Source organism: Amblyomma mixtum, chromosome 5 (assembly GCF_055824585.1).
Source record: "Amblyomma mixtum isolate Tamu chromosome 5, ASM5582458v1, whole genome shotgun sequence".
Classification (NCBI taxonomy): Eukaryota; Metazoa; Arthropoda; class Arachnida; order Ixodida; family Ixodidae; genus Amblyomma; species Amblyomma mixtum.
In genome coordinates, this window is record NC_143016.1 from 187,480,764 (window position 1) to 187,495,527 (window position 14,764).

Genomic DNA, 14,764 nt, shown 5'->3' on the forward strand with positions numbered 1-14,764 from the left:
TTCATGATTATTCTATGGTCCTAAAAGTCATTAGTGAACATGGTATTCTTTGTTAACTAATCTTAAAATTACCACAAGCACGAATCCGCTAGGCTTTAACAAGAAAATACTAAAAGCATATCTCAGAGTATTTTTCAAGCCTGGTGTGCACTTTTTTCTCAGTCTTTATCAACTGGCTGCATCCGTCACGACTGGCGCGCAGCCAAATACCTATTTCAAATCGGGCATCCGCTCTGATCCGCTAAACTATGGAGCCATTTCATTGACTCGTACCCTCTCCAAGCTCCTTAAACACGTCATACACACTGAGATCATTAATTATCTCGATAATCATAACATCATATTTAAATATCCGCGCGGTTTTCGCAAGGAATTCACTTGCAACACTCGTCTCGTCGGATACGCTAACGACTTATTTACTTCTTTAGACGCCGGAATTCAAACCGATGCTCTGTTTCTAGATTTTTCCGAGGCATTTGATCGGGTTCCCAACCATAGAGTCCATCTCAAGCTATCGCATCTCAATGTTCACCCTCAGGTACTAACATGGATTAAACACTTCCTTTCATCTCGCGTTTCGTCTCACTTTCAGATCACTTCTTTTGATGGTTCTAACCAGGGGCGTAGCCAGAAATATTTTGAAGCAAGAAGCTTCGCTAGGCTTGTCAACACCGCGCTTCGCGTGAGCCGGAGGCCTGATTTGCCACTTCTGCGCGTGCGCGAAACCGAGCGACGTCAGGCGCAGCGCAGGTGGCCGCCGACTCCGTAATAAAAAATGAACAAAAATAAGCACAGAAGCGAGAATAAAAAGAAATGAAAAAAAAAATAAATATATCAGAAATAAAAAAATAAATGAAAGACAAACAGTGCAAATGAAGATTGGCTTTAAGGAAAGAAAATGCCCGTCTCATATCTTGGTGTACACCCGAAAGGAATGGACACCACAGTACGTCTTTAATGCAACCTTCTAACACAGCCCCGCATTCACTACACGCGCGTCTCCTCCTCCACCGCAGTGTGTGGACGGCCGAACGCCTCCATCGTTAACTGCAGACGAGTGGGACATCGGGCGGACGTTTGCTATCGTCCGAAGACTAATTTGTGTCGCCGCTGCGGGAAAGAACATCCTGCACCACCGGAGGGAGAGTTGCTGACCTGCACGCCGGACTGCATCGTGTGTCATGGGGCGCACAGCACGGGAAGTCGGAACTGCAAGTTTCGCCTAGCCCGACAGCAGCCGACGGGTCTGCAGCAGAGCAACGAGGACAAGAGCCAAACTGGCAAGGAGGAGCGGCGTTCGAGGCCCAGGAAGCGGTCATCTAGCGGTGCGAGAGGCGATAGCAAGAGCAGGGACCGGTCAGCTTCCTTCCCGCCACTGCCCGGACCCGAGCCTGGCAAAGGAGGAGGGCAAGGTTCCGGTCATGGAAGACGCCCAAGTGCCACGAGGGAAAAGGTGAGCTGGCCCAACGCGGGCTCCCAAAATGAGACTGCTCGAGAGAAGGAGCTACAAAGGCAGGTGCTGCAGCAGGCCGAAACTATCAAAAAGATGGAAGCCAGGATAGCAGAGATGGAACGCGCGCTTAAAACCGGCAGAGTAGAAAGGGTACAGACGCCGTTGGCCCAGGCCCCACAGCAAGCGGCGCAGGCGAACGCTTCTCGCGTGGACGATAACACAGCTATGGAAGTGGAGAAAGTGGAGAATCGGGGGACGGTCAAAAGGCCACCTCCGGCAGATGAGGGAGCTCATGCAAAGAGAGTAGCAGAAACTTCGGCGGCGGACACGCCGCAGCCAGTATTTAAAGTCACTTAAGAGAGACATGCTTACCCTTGCGGAGAGAGAAGGAAAACTGGAAGAAAGACAGGATAGGTTGGAAGGCCGGGTCGACAGGATAGAATCTAGACTAGGCAACATTGAGGAGCGTCTTGACGCCTTCACCAATGACATGCGGGATTTCCAGACCCAGGTAATGGACCTGTTTAAACAGCTAAATGCTGTGCTAGAGGTTAGATTGCCTCCTGTAGTCGGCCAAGAGCCGATGTTAGTGAACCTAGGGCCTCACCATGGCCCCTCGCCAGCAAATTGAGGTTTGGCAGTGGAACTGCAGGGGCTTCCGTCGCAAGCGGGGGAACCTGCAGTTGCACATACAAAATCTGGACAGTAAGCCGGACATTATAGCTTTGCAGGAGGCTAGCGGCTCGGTGAAATTACCGGGATTTAAGACATTTACACCACCAGAGATTGATCGAGGGGGCGTATCGAGCGTCTTCACGGCCGTGTTAGTCCATCGCAACACCACAGTGATTCAGCATACCATAGATAGCAGCAGGGAGGACTACGTCCTGCTGCAGATTTTGCCCAAAAGAAAGGACGATAAGAGTCTATTTGTTCTTAATGTATACTCTTCTCCAAAAGATAAGGGGGTGGGCTCGCCAGACCTTCTGAAAAAGACGCAACGGCTAGCGGCTAGGTCTCAACTCATCGTGGTGGGAGATTTCAATGCGCCTCATCCGGAGTGGGGCTACATCCGAGCCAGCCCGAAGGGAAACAAGCTTTGGCAGGTTGCCCAGGACCTGCGATGGACGATCTTGAACAACCCGCTAGATCATACCAGGATAGGCAACAGCGTGAGCATAGACACCTCTCCAGTAGTAGTAGTAGTAAAAGACTTTTATTCGACCAAAATTTATAGGCCGAGCATTTCGACCGCCTGGGCGACCAGAAGCCGCTGTTCTTCTTCCCCTTCAGCGCCAAGCCAGTCGAGCCAGGTGGTGATGGATAGAGAGGGTGGGGGGAAGGAACCCGACTGCTGAGCAGCCGGGCAATAGAAGAGGCAATGGGCCAGGTCCGCATAGATACAGGGGCAGTTGGGACAGGAAGGGTCCGATCGATAGCGATAGAGGAAGAGGCGGGACGGGGTGATAACTGCATTCATCTGAATGTGCCGAAGAAGGCGAGACTCCGGCACCGTGAGTGATGGATGAGGGGGAGGGTAAAGGCGTTTGTCGAGGCGGAGCTCAAGGTAGACCTCTTTTATGGTGCGGCGAAGGGTGAGTCTCCCACCGTCCTCCGAGGGCTTGGGCCAGGGGATCAACGGTGCCCGGAAAAGTGTGTCGCGGGCGAGCTGATGGGCCAGCTCATTGCCGTCAATCCCTGAATGCCCAGGGACCCAGCGGAGGAAAACGATGGAAGGCTGCAGTGCAGAGACCGCTCGTTCGACCTCCTGTTGGAGAGAAGGGGTCAGGGTGCGTTTCTGTATGTGGTGTATAGCGGCTTGTGAGTCTGAATAGACTGTGTACTCTTGGAGAGAGGGAAGGAGGGCAAATGACTGGAGGGCATGCGCAATGGCGAGAACCTCGAGGGACAATGCGTCTGGAGGGTGTAGATACGGCCCGCTGGTGTGGGTTTCAGGAGCAGGGAGGTGTGGATGGTACAGGGCGTAGCCACAGGAACCTCGAGGAGCCACGAAAGAGGCATCCGTGTAAGCTACACCCTGGGTATCAAAGAGAGGGGAATGGTGCTGCGCGGCCGCATGACGACGTCCGGCGTGCAGGACGGGGGACATGTTGGTCGGGAGGGGAAGGATACGAAGATTGGGGGCGGGGGTGGGAATAGGAGAGGTAAACGGGGAGATTGGAATGGGCGAGATACCCGCTTGAGTCAATAACCACTGACCCTGACGGGTAAGGGAAAGCCGGGCAAGCTGCGAGTCACGATGGAGACTGAGAAGAGAACGAAGAGGATGGAAGAGGCCTGTGGCAAAGAGCTTAGTGGTAGAGGTAGTGATAGGGAGGTTGAGAGCTGCCTTGTAGAGGCCCACAAGGGCAGTCTCGAGAGCGTTAAGTTGAGTCTGAGTGAAGGAAGCGTAGGGTGCAAAGTACAAGACCTTGTTGAGGGCCAGCGCGTGGGCAACTCGGCACGCGTGAGCCTCGTGGAGACCTGAGCGTCGAGTGACCACGCGCCGCAGGAGGTGAGTTACAGAGTGGCAGGTGGTGACAGCGCGGTGAAGGGATTGCACATTCTTAGCCGCATGCAAAGGGAAGCCAAGAACTTTGCACTGTGTGACGACAGGAATGGGAGAGCCAGAAAGGTGGAGAGAGACGAAGTGGTTGTGTGAGCGCTGGTAGGAGGAATGGTTCAGAAGGAGAAGCTCGGATTTCTCAGGAGCAGGAGAGAGGCCAGCGGTGGTGAGAAAGGAGTCGATGAGATCTAGGCCACGTTGCAGGGTGTCCTGTACGTGACCGGGAGAGCCAGATGAACACCAGAGAGTGATGTCATCGGCGTAAAATATATGATGCAGGTCGGGAATTTCAGCTAGCTGGGAGGCGAGAGGGGCCATAGCGAGATTGAAAAGGGTAGGAGAGAGAACAGCACCTTGAGGAGTGCCACGGGTGAGGTGGTGTGGGTTAGACAAGTGGGTATCTACTCGAAAGCGAGCCACACGTTTAGAGAGGAATGAGCGGATATAGGAGTACATGCGGGAGCCACAATCCAAAGAGGCGAGTTGAGAAAGGATGTGATCGTGGCAAACACCGTCAAAGGCCTTGCGAACATCGACGGTCACAAGTGCGTAAATTTGAGTGGGTGTAGGGGACAGAAACGTTTGCTGGAGAATCAGAAACATGTCCTGTGCACAGACGCGGCGTCGGAAGCCAATGAGAGAATGGGGGAAGAACTCCCGTGCCTCAAGAAAATCAGAGAGGCGAGTCAGAGCCATTCGCTCAAGGGTCTTACCAACGCACGACGTCAGGGAGATTGGGCGGAGGTTAGAGAGAGAGGGAGGTTTGCCCGGCTTTGGAATCATAGAAATAAGGGAGGATGTCCAGGAGCTCGGCAAGCAGCCGCTCTGCCAGGCCTCATTGTAGGTTTGGAGGAGGAATTCTTTGGCGCAGTCAGGAAGGTTACGAAGTGTGGTGTATGTAATGGCATCCTCACCGGGAGCCGAGCGTGTAGCATTAGCAGCCAGAGCAGATTCGAGCTCCCGGAGAGTGAAGCATTGGTCCAGATCGGGGTTAGGTCCACCTGAGTACATCGGGTAGGAGGGTGCCAGAGGGGGCGGGAGGTAGAGAGAGGCGAGTTGATCAAAAACTTCGGAGGGAGTCCCCTGAGTGAGGGCTTTAGCTAGAGTGGGAGCAAGGGCAGGCTTAGTGCCAAGGAGGGATTTAAAGAGAGACCATGCGGATCGCGAGTGCAAAGAAGAATCAAGGGTGCTCAAGAATCAAGAATCAAGAGTGCTCGAGGGAGGCGCAGTGGGCGACGATCTCGGCCCGCAGAGCAGTGATCCGGGAGGAAAGTTGGGCATTGTGTGGTTGGGAGCGAAAGGAGCGTTGAAGACGTTTACGGCGACGCCATAAACGGAGAAGGTGAGGATCTGGGTCTTGGATTGGGTAACGAGAGCGAACGCGACGGCTACTGTACGTGAGCGCTGCAGAGATGCGCGACGTCCAGTCGTCGTAGGATTGAAAGGAGTCGGAGGCGAGATTAGTGCGAAAAGCATGCCAGTCATTGTGAATAACCGGATGACAGCGAGGGATGTGGGAAAGAGAAGCGGTGATATGGATGAGAAAGTGGTCACTTAGAAGAGTTTCGGCTGTCACCTGCCAGTGAAAGGAAAGTGAACCCCGAGAGAAAGTGAGGTCGGGTGTCGTAGGGCGTTGTGAGGCAGTGCCCGCTCGAGTAGGAGAGCCAGGAGTATTAAGAAGGGTGAGGTGGCGTTCCTGGGACAGACAATGGAGGAGGCGGCCGGGTTTGAGGGTTTGTGGGTAGCCCCACAATGTGTGAGGGGCATTAAAGTCACCACCAAAGAGGATATGGGAGGTAGAAGGAAGAGAGTGAAGGAATTTACCCAGAGCAGAGAATAAAGAGGAAGTGACAGGGGGGTTATAAAAAGACAAAAGGACGAGTGAGATGCGGGAAGAAGGGTGGTAATAAACCACACCAACTAAATATTTAAGGAGGGTGGAGGGGATGTCAATTTGCTCTACGAGCACGTCACTGCGTACATAAATAGACGCAAGTGGTGTGGCCGTAGTGGCATGGTAGGCGCGGTAGCCTGGGACATTGCGGGCCGTCCGGGTCTCCTGGAGAAGGAGAAAATGAGGCAGAGAGAGGCGGGTGAGTAGATACTGGTGGAGGGGGGTCTTATTGTGGCAAAGATTTCGGCAGTTCCACTGCACAATCTCGAGGTCCTCGCCAAACGCCATTATGATAGTGGAGAGGAACGCGATGGTACGCGTTCCTTCTTTTTGGCCGGGGGCAGTGACTCATGCAGGGATTGGAGCGTAGAAGTGAAGGATTCTAATTGTTTGGATTGTGCTTGGAGGGTGGTAAGGATCTGGAGAACCGAAGTTTCCAGCTGAACCAAGCGAGTGTGATGGGCCTGTGTGGTGGTTTCTACAAGGTCAGCCAAAGGGGCGACCTGGGCGCTGGAGGAAGGAGTGGTGAACGTGGCAAGGTGCTCATTTAGCTTGCTAAGCTGGGAGGTAAGAGAGGAAGTGGTTGTCTGGAGGGTTTGAGTCAATGCATGTATCTGCTGTTGTAGATCGTGGGAAATGCGCTGCTGCTCTCGCTGCTGGCGTTCCAGCATTGCCAGCCGGAGGTCGAAGGAGCGTCTCTCGTCAGTCAAGGATGGAGAGGGTGGTTTAGTGGAAGAGAGGGACGCTGGCACCGAGGATCCTTTAACTATGGCGGCGTAGGAGCCTGGTGGTGACGTGATCGGAGCTGATGGAGATTCATTATTAGAGGAGGAGGAGGAGGAGGCGGGGGAGGAGGAAGGGGTGGTGGGTTGAGTGGCCCGGCGCAAAGCTAGGCGTCGGAGGTATGCAGTTTTAGCACACTCGCGTTGTTTAGCAAGGAGAAAGGGGCAAGTGGGGTCGAGGGAGGGGTGGGTGTTCACCTTGCAATGAACGCACCAGGGCTGGGCACACACATGAGCGGAAGGGTCAGCGGGTAGAGGAGCAGCACAGCGACGGCACTTGGCCGGAACGCTGTGCTGGGGGCATTGGTGGGCGCGGTGGCCTAGAGTGAGACAACGGGTGCAGGTGGGAGGCTTAGGTTTATGAGGACGGCACCGGAAGGCAACGCGTTTGAAATAAACAAAGTGGGGGATGACGGTACCAGCGAACGTAATGAGCACTGATTGAGTGGATCCCATCATGCGAGCAGCGAGAATATCTGTTTTAAAAGACTCTAGATCATGCATGAGCTCATCAGGAGTGAAGTGGCCACCGACGTTATGGATGACGCCGAGGCATGAGATGGGAGGATGGGGGGAATAAGTGTTGATGCTGACAGGCTTACCGTGAAGGTGAATGTGCGTGATCGAAAGTAGGAGGTGGGCGGTGAGAGGAGAATGAGTTTTTAAAAACACAAGGCTTTGGGCTGGCTTGGCCTGAAGGGTGATGTCTGCACTAGTCTTGGAGGAAAGTTGGGCAGCTGAGGTGACTGCGGCGAGCACGTCGTAGAGAGGCAGCTTGGGATTGAGGGTACCAGGAGGGAGTTGTATTCCAACAGTGATGAGCTCGGAGCGGGGTCGGGTGGCGGAAGCAGGCTTACGGCTGGCACCGATGGTGCTCCAGCCGATTTCCGGGGATGGAGTGCCGTCTACCGGGGACGCCATGAAGTCCATGTCTGCCGACGAATCGTCAGCCTGAGGCGCAATCTGCGACGCTGGTGCCGGGCTGCAGGTCTTGGTGTCAGCGGGTAACGTGGCAGGTGTAGGCGCGGCGGCACCGGCGGCGTCGACGAAAGCAGGCGGCTGCGACGCGTCTATGGGCCCAAAGGTGTTAGCGTCCCTTAGAGCGTGGAGTTGGCTAGCAGTGGACGCTGCGGCGACGACGAACGCTGCCGGCTGCGCCGCGGCCGTCGATCCGGAGCTCCCAGCGTCGCTCACAGTGTTGGTTGCAACAAGATTTTGCGCGGTGACGTGGGCGGTTGGAGTAGGCCCCGCGGTGGCGGCATCAGTGGGTCTGGGCTGCAGGGGCTTCGTCAGACGCTGCATTGCAGAGGTGCAGGCGCGGCGCGTTAGGGTTAGCGAGGCGCCGCGCCGCATCAGACTTTTGGAGGCGCTTGGAGGGCCAGCTCGGCAGCGGGCCGTGATGACGATGGTATCTACGTGCTTCGGAAGCCTTCCTGAATCGATGGAGAGGAAATCCAGGGGCGGGCGAAGCCCTGGACTATGCCAGGGGCAGGTGAAAACGGAGCACGGTAGGCAGCCAGCTCCACCTCTCCAGACCTCACATTTGTGAATGGTATCAGGGACGCAAAGTGGGTAAACACGGGACAGCCACTGGGAAGTGATCACTATATCCTTTCCACGATATTTAGTACTGCTAAGCACAAAGAAACGGTGAAAGGAACTCGAGTGACGGACTGGGACTGATTTCGGCAATACAGGAATGACACAGTGAACGGGGAAATCGAGGACTTAGGAGCCTGGATTGACAGACTCAAGCAGGCCGTGAAGAGTACCACAGAAGAGGTTCCGACGGAGGAGGAGGGCTTTACGGCTGACTCTAGATTGTTACACATGTGGGAAGCACATGCGAGTCTCCTTCGGAGGTGGAGGAAACAAAGGCATAATGGTGTCCTCCGTAGGAAGATGGCCAAGCTAGAACGAGAAATCGAAACCTACACATTGGAGTTGCAGTGCAAACAGTGGGGGCAGATTTGTGACCGGATGAATGGGCAATTCGGATGCAAAAAAAAACATGGCAGTTGTTAAGGCACCTTTCAGACCCGGCGGCAACCAAATCTGCGCAGAAGGGGCAAATGGCTAGGTTAGTGCATCGGTATCAAGGCACGATTGGGGAATTTATACATGAACTCCGAAGTCGTTACATAAACCGAGAGGCGGGCGGTTGCTTGCCGGATTACTCGGGAGAGGAAAACCTTGAATTGGAAGCAGACTTTACGGTGGCGGAGGTGGAGTTTGCAATGGGCCAGCTTCGTACCACGTCAGCAGCGGGTCCGGATGGGGTTACTAATAAAATGCTGAGGAACCTGGATTTCAAGTCAGTGGGGGCACTCACGAATTTGATAAATAAATATTGGGCGGCCGGGGAGATTCCGCCAGAGTGGAAGCATGCTAGGATTACATTTATTCCTAAAGCAGGGAAGAAGCTCTGCATTGAGAATCTGCGTCCCATCTCGCTAACGTCGTGCTTGGCCAAATTGATGGAGCATGTAGTCCTGAACAGGCTTCAGGGTTATGTAGAGGACAATGAGTTGATACCTGAAACAATGATTGGCTTCAGGGCTAATTTATCGACGCAGGACGTCATGTTAGAGTTCAAAAAAGACGTGGTTGATCCTGGGTACGGCACGGGCACCAAGGCTATCTTGGGGCTCGACCTCACTAAGGCCTTTGACAATGTTACCCATGAGGCAATATTGAGGAACCTATCGGACATAGGACCGGGGGGTAGAACCTTCCGGTACATCAGATCGTTTCTGGAGGGTAGGACTGCGGAAATTGTAGTCGGAGAAATGAAATCGGATCCCTTCCCATTGGGGGGCAGGGGGACACCGCAAGGGTCGGTATTATCGCCCTTCCTATTTAATCTCGCCTTGATCAAGATACCACCCAGGCTGCAAGGGATATCAGGACTTAAACATACATTTTATGCGGATGACATTACTCTATGGGTAACAAGAGGCAGTGACGCACAATTGGAAGAAACTCTACAACAGGCGGTGGATATTGTGGAGGAGCTAGCAGGGGAAGCAGGACTCTCGTGCTCTCAGCCCAAGTCCGAGCTTCTTGTGCTGAGGGATAAACCAAGAGGGATACATGCGAGGCACTATATGCCGCCACCACCTTTAGAGGTGAAAGTGGGGGGAGTACCGGTCGCTGAGGTCCAAACGATCAGGATCCTGGGTATGTATCTGCAGACTAACAGGAAGAATAGCAAGTCCTTGCAAAGGCTTAAAAATACGGTCAATGCTACCGTGCGGCTAATCAGGAGAATCGCCAATCGTAAGAGAGGTGTTAAGGAAAAAGACTTGTGTAAGCTAGAGCAGGCATTTGTGCTCAGTAGAATAGTGTATGCGACGCCTTATTTAAAGTTGGACGCGGCGGAAAAAGGAAAGGTGGAGGCTATGATTAGGCAGGAGTATAAAGCGGCCCTTGGGTTGCCTCAGAATGCGTCTACCGAAAGGCTGCTGGGATTAGGGGTGCACAACACCCTAGAAGAACTACGGGAGGCGCACTTGGTGATGCAGCTCGGTAGGCTTTCAAAAACAAAAGCAGGAAGGGACATATTGGAAAGGATCGGCATTGGAGTTGACGTTCCAGCCGGTGACACGAAAATTCAGATTAGGCGGGAAATGCACAAGGGCTTGTACATAAGACCTTTGCCCAAGAACATGCATCCAATACATCATGAGGACCGCAGGAAGGCAAGAGCCAAAGCTTTACATGCTAAGTACGGGAAGTACAACGGGGCAGTCTATGTAAATGTCGCCGAGTATAAGGACAAGGATGCATTTGCAATTGTGGTGGTGGACGGGCGGGGACGCTTAATCGCCTCTGGATCAGTCAAAACCCGCTCCCCAGAAACTGCAGAGGAAGCGGCGATAGCACTAGCTATGACTAGTAGTAATGCTGACCTGATCTTCAGCGATTCAAAAACAGCCATCCGAAATTTGGCGAGGGGCAGAATATCTGTCACAGCGACGCGGTTGCTGAATCGGGCCACGGAGCGAGGGATTACGGAGGCGGAAATTGTCTGGGTACCTGCACACTCTGGGAACCCTGGGAACGAGACGGCTCACATGAATGCTCGAGGTTTCGTCAGCCGAGTTGGTGAGCCGGACGTCCCGGGAAGGTCCACGAGAGATGGGCTGGTATCCTTTCATGACATTACTAATCATTTCAGACTTGAGCGGAGGATTTACCCACCCCCGGACAAGCAATTGGTGAAGGCGCAGGAATGCGTCTGGCGACGATTGCAGACTAGATGTTTCTTCAACCCATACGTGTTGAGCAAAATCTACCCGGACATTCAGCCGGAGTGCAAATGGTGTCACGAATTGGCAACCTATGACCACGTATTATGGAGCTGTAGCATAGTACCGCCACCGGCGGACATTATGCGTGATCCTTCTCTCGAGCAGTGGGAGGCCGTGCTGGCCAGCTCAGACCCGGTCGTCCAGACCAGGGCCGTGGAGTGGGCCACCCAGGTCGCCGTCAGCCATGGGTTGATGGCCATCTAACACGGAATCGTCCACACATGCTCGCTGACGAAAATAAAGTTTTTCCATCCATCCATCCATCCATCCATCGTTATCGTGGTGCTCCCAGTGCATTGTGCGCGAACTGCGACAGCTATGACGTCAAGCCAAGCGCAGCTGAACCTTTTCGCCTGTATATCCAGGCTTAACCACAGCTAAGCTAAGCCACTGCCAATTTTTTTCAGGGGATGTTATAAGCCGCAGAGAAAAACAAAATAAAAAAATGGCTGAGGCTTAACTTGGTTAACCCTGGTCAGATGCGAAGCATATTGATGGCTAGGCTTGGTAACACATGGCTTTCCTTGGTTGAATACTTGGTCATTTTAATACAACCACTAGAAGCCTTCGTCGTGGGGGAAGACAACGGCATGGCTACAGCGGAACGCCGACTAACCCCGAGACGCGCGTTGGGTGGGCGCCTGGATTGCCACGGAAGCCGCGTCCACCTGCCCGGTGGAGTGAGCGTTTCACCTACACCGAGTGTGAACGCGCGTTCGAAATGCGCGGGAATGCCGCACGAGGACATTCCGGTGTCTGTGCGATGGCATCGTTCTCCCTCTCCCAGCGCGTGACGGCGATCTGTCGTGACGTCATGTGTCACGTGGTATGTCACGTGGTGTGACGTCACTGTACCACGTGGTGTGCACGGCGCGTAACCACGGCGAAGGGCTGTAGTGTACCTCTAGTAATATACTTCGCATAAAATAAAGAGCTTAGTGGCGCCATCTGGTTTTAGGAACAAGAACCATTTTTGTCAACAAACCGACACTCTTGTTATTTTTGTTTCTACATTTTAATATATCGATGCGGTGTTTAAATAGCATGGATGAAAAAAAGGCCTAAAGAAGGTGGAGGGATGCAGAGCTCAAATTTTCGGGGGTTGTTCCGACACCGAAACCCCCCCTGGCTACGCTCCTGGTTCGAACTCTATAATGGCCCATGTCACATCTGGTGCACTCCAGGGGAGTGTGCTTTGTCCCCTGCTCTTAAAAATATGTAATATCGACTTACCAAATTGCATTTCTTCCCAAATTAGACTGTTTGCTGACGACTGTATTGTGTGCCGAACCATTACAAATAACTCCGACAATCTTTACAAACTTACGTCGACTATTAACACTTGGTGCCAGTTGTGGCTAATGACCTTAAACCCCTCTAAGACAAAGCTCGTCTCCTTTACTAGAAATTCGGATCACATCCCAACCACTTCTCTTTCAATGGCATAACATTTGAGACAGCTTCAAGTTACAAGTATCTAGGAGTTTACCTTCAGTCAGACTTAACCTGGAATTATCATACTAACTTAATTCTAGCACCTGCTAACCGTTCCCTTGGCCTCTTAGAGCGTAACCATCGACATGCTCCGGCGCAGGTGCGTAAACTTGCTTATATTACATTAATTTGACCTAAAACTGAGTACGCTTCAGCCATTTGAGATCCCGATCAAGCCTATATCAAAAATAACATCGAATCCCTGCAAAACCGTGCTTCTCGTTTCATTTTTTCAGATTACTCACGTTTTACTAGCGTCACGGCGTCAAAAGCTTGTGCTGGGCTTGACAAGCTTTCCCATCGTCACAAACTCGCTTGCATAAACTCGTTTCAAAAAGAATTGGCATCATCCGTTCCTTCACGACGATTTCTGCTACTCGCCCTAAGTATAGTGTTTCCACGCCGTGGCCATCCTTTAAAGGTTAAACGCATCACATGCCATACTTCAACTTTTGCAAAATCGACCCAAAACCATTACAGATTGGAACCGGCTGCCTTCCTCAGTCGCAACTGAAACCAATGTGACATCATTTCACGAACTTTTAAAAAATGAAAGTGATGTGTAGTTTTCTTCTAGTTCTGTTCAACTCACAGTTATGAGTGTTAGTTTTGTTTTTTCGTTCTGTTTATTATGTTGTTTTTTGTCCTTAAGTTCATTTTGCGTTTTGTTGTTCCGCCACATTTTGACACCAATCAGGTATTGCGATTTTCTTGTTTGGTTTTTTTGTTCAGTTCCTCATGTTAGATGTTCCTTGCTGCATCTTCAAGTTAGAATTCTTCACCACCCTCCTATTTAATACCCTCGTGACGACGGCCTTTAGGGGTTTCTTAAGATAAATAAATAAATTCGATGCCAGGCTCAGGAAGCAAGCAGCGATAGCTTTGGCGATGGCTTCCAGGAAGGTTTCGTGCGTAATTACGGGCTCCCAGACTGCATGTCGTAGCTATACAAGAGGAAGGATTGGTAAACACGGAAACAGAATAGTCAGGACTAAAGCAGATAAGGACTTTAAATGGACTCCAGGACACTCTGCGCATGTTGGAAACGAAGGCACTCACGCCGCTGCCCGCGCGCACCCAACATTCTCAGGAACATAAATATTTTGAGCCTCCAACATTTGAGATTAACGAGGAAAGTATACGCCAAACCACAAAAAAATCAAAGCAGGGAACAAGGGATCATTTTAAGCAAATTGCAATCGAATATGTAATCCTGTCAAATTCAGCTATATGTTTCCAAATTCGTACGATTCGCATTGCGCATTCTGCGGTGAAGTGGCTGACTTATACCATATTGTCACGTAGCGGTGACTGCAGTCTGGAGAGCACGAAGACGGAGAAAAATTCAGGGGGCACTTTGACTGTCTAAAGTGGGTAGAGGCGGAAGCGTTTTCCGCACCACCTTCGCTGTTTCTGTGGCACCGGTGACGTCACATATATTTGAGTACTAATTACTAAGTGATGACAAATCACTAATTAATTGTTAATTACTGATTAATGCCTGAATACTAATTACCTGCTAATTAATGACGCTTAAGTTTCGCCTTTAGGAGTGGAACGCGACAGCGCGTTGTAGCGCTGCCAGGGAGTCCATGGAACGCCACCACCCGTTCGGCGCGATGCCTTGCCCTTTGAACGCAACGCTTTTTGAGGAAAGGAAATGGCACAGTAATTCTCTGTCATCTCGGTGGACACCTGAACCGCACCGTAGAGGAAGGGAGGTGGGAGTGAAAGAAGATAGATAAAGAGGAGCCGTAATGAAGAAAATGAAAATTGTATTTGAGGAAAGGAAATTACGCAGTAACTGTCTCACATATCTCGGTGGACACCCGTCAAAATTCAGGGGGGCACTTATTTGACCTAAAATGTGGTCACTGATGTGTGGTTAAGATGTTAAGCTTCGCCCCTAAGAGTGGAACGCGACAGCGTCTTGCAACGCTGCCAAGGAGTCCATAGAACGCCATCGCCCATTCGGTTCTACGCCTCGCTCGTCGGTAAATTGGTTTTTGAGGAAAGGAAATTATCTGTCTCTCATTTGTCGGTGGACACCTAAACCTCGCCGGAAGGGAATGGAGGAGGATGAGAGTGAGTAAAGACACCGTATTCACTAGACGCGCCTTTTTTCATTCCGAACCATCGAGCTGGCATGGCGGAGTGGATAGCGTGCTCGTCTCTCACGCCGAAGACCGGGGTTCGATTCCTGAGCTCGACCAATTTCTTAATCGCTTTTATTTATTTATATGGCCTGACTAGTAAAGCTAA

The 14,764-nt window shown here is 51.9% G+C and overlaps 1 pseudogene; it reads left to right on the forward strand.

Moving 5' to 3' along the window:
* Positions 1–524: 524 nt before the first annotated feature.
* Positions 525–2,084, forward strand: LOC149345157 (uncharacterized; annotated as a pseudogene).
* The last annotated feature ends 12,680 nt before the right edge of the window (positions 2,085–14,764 follow it).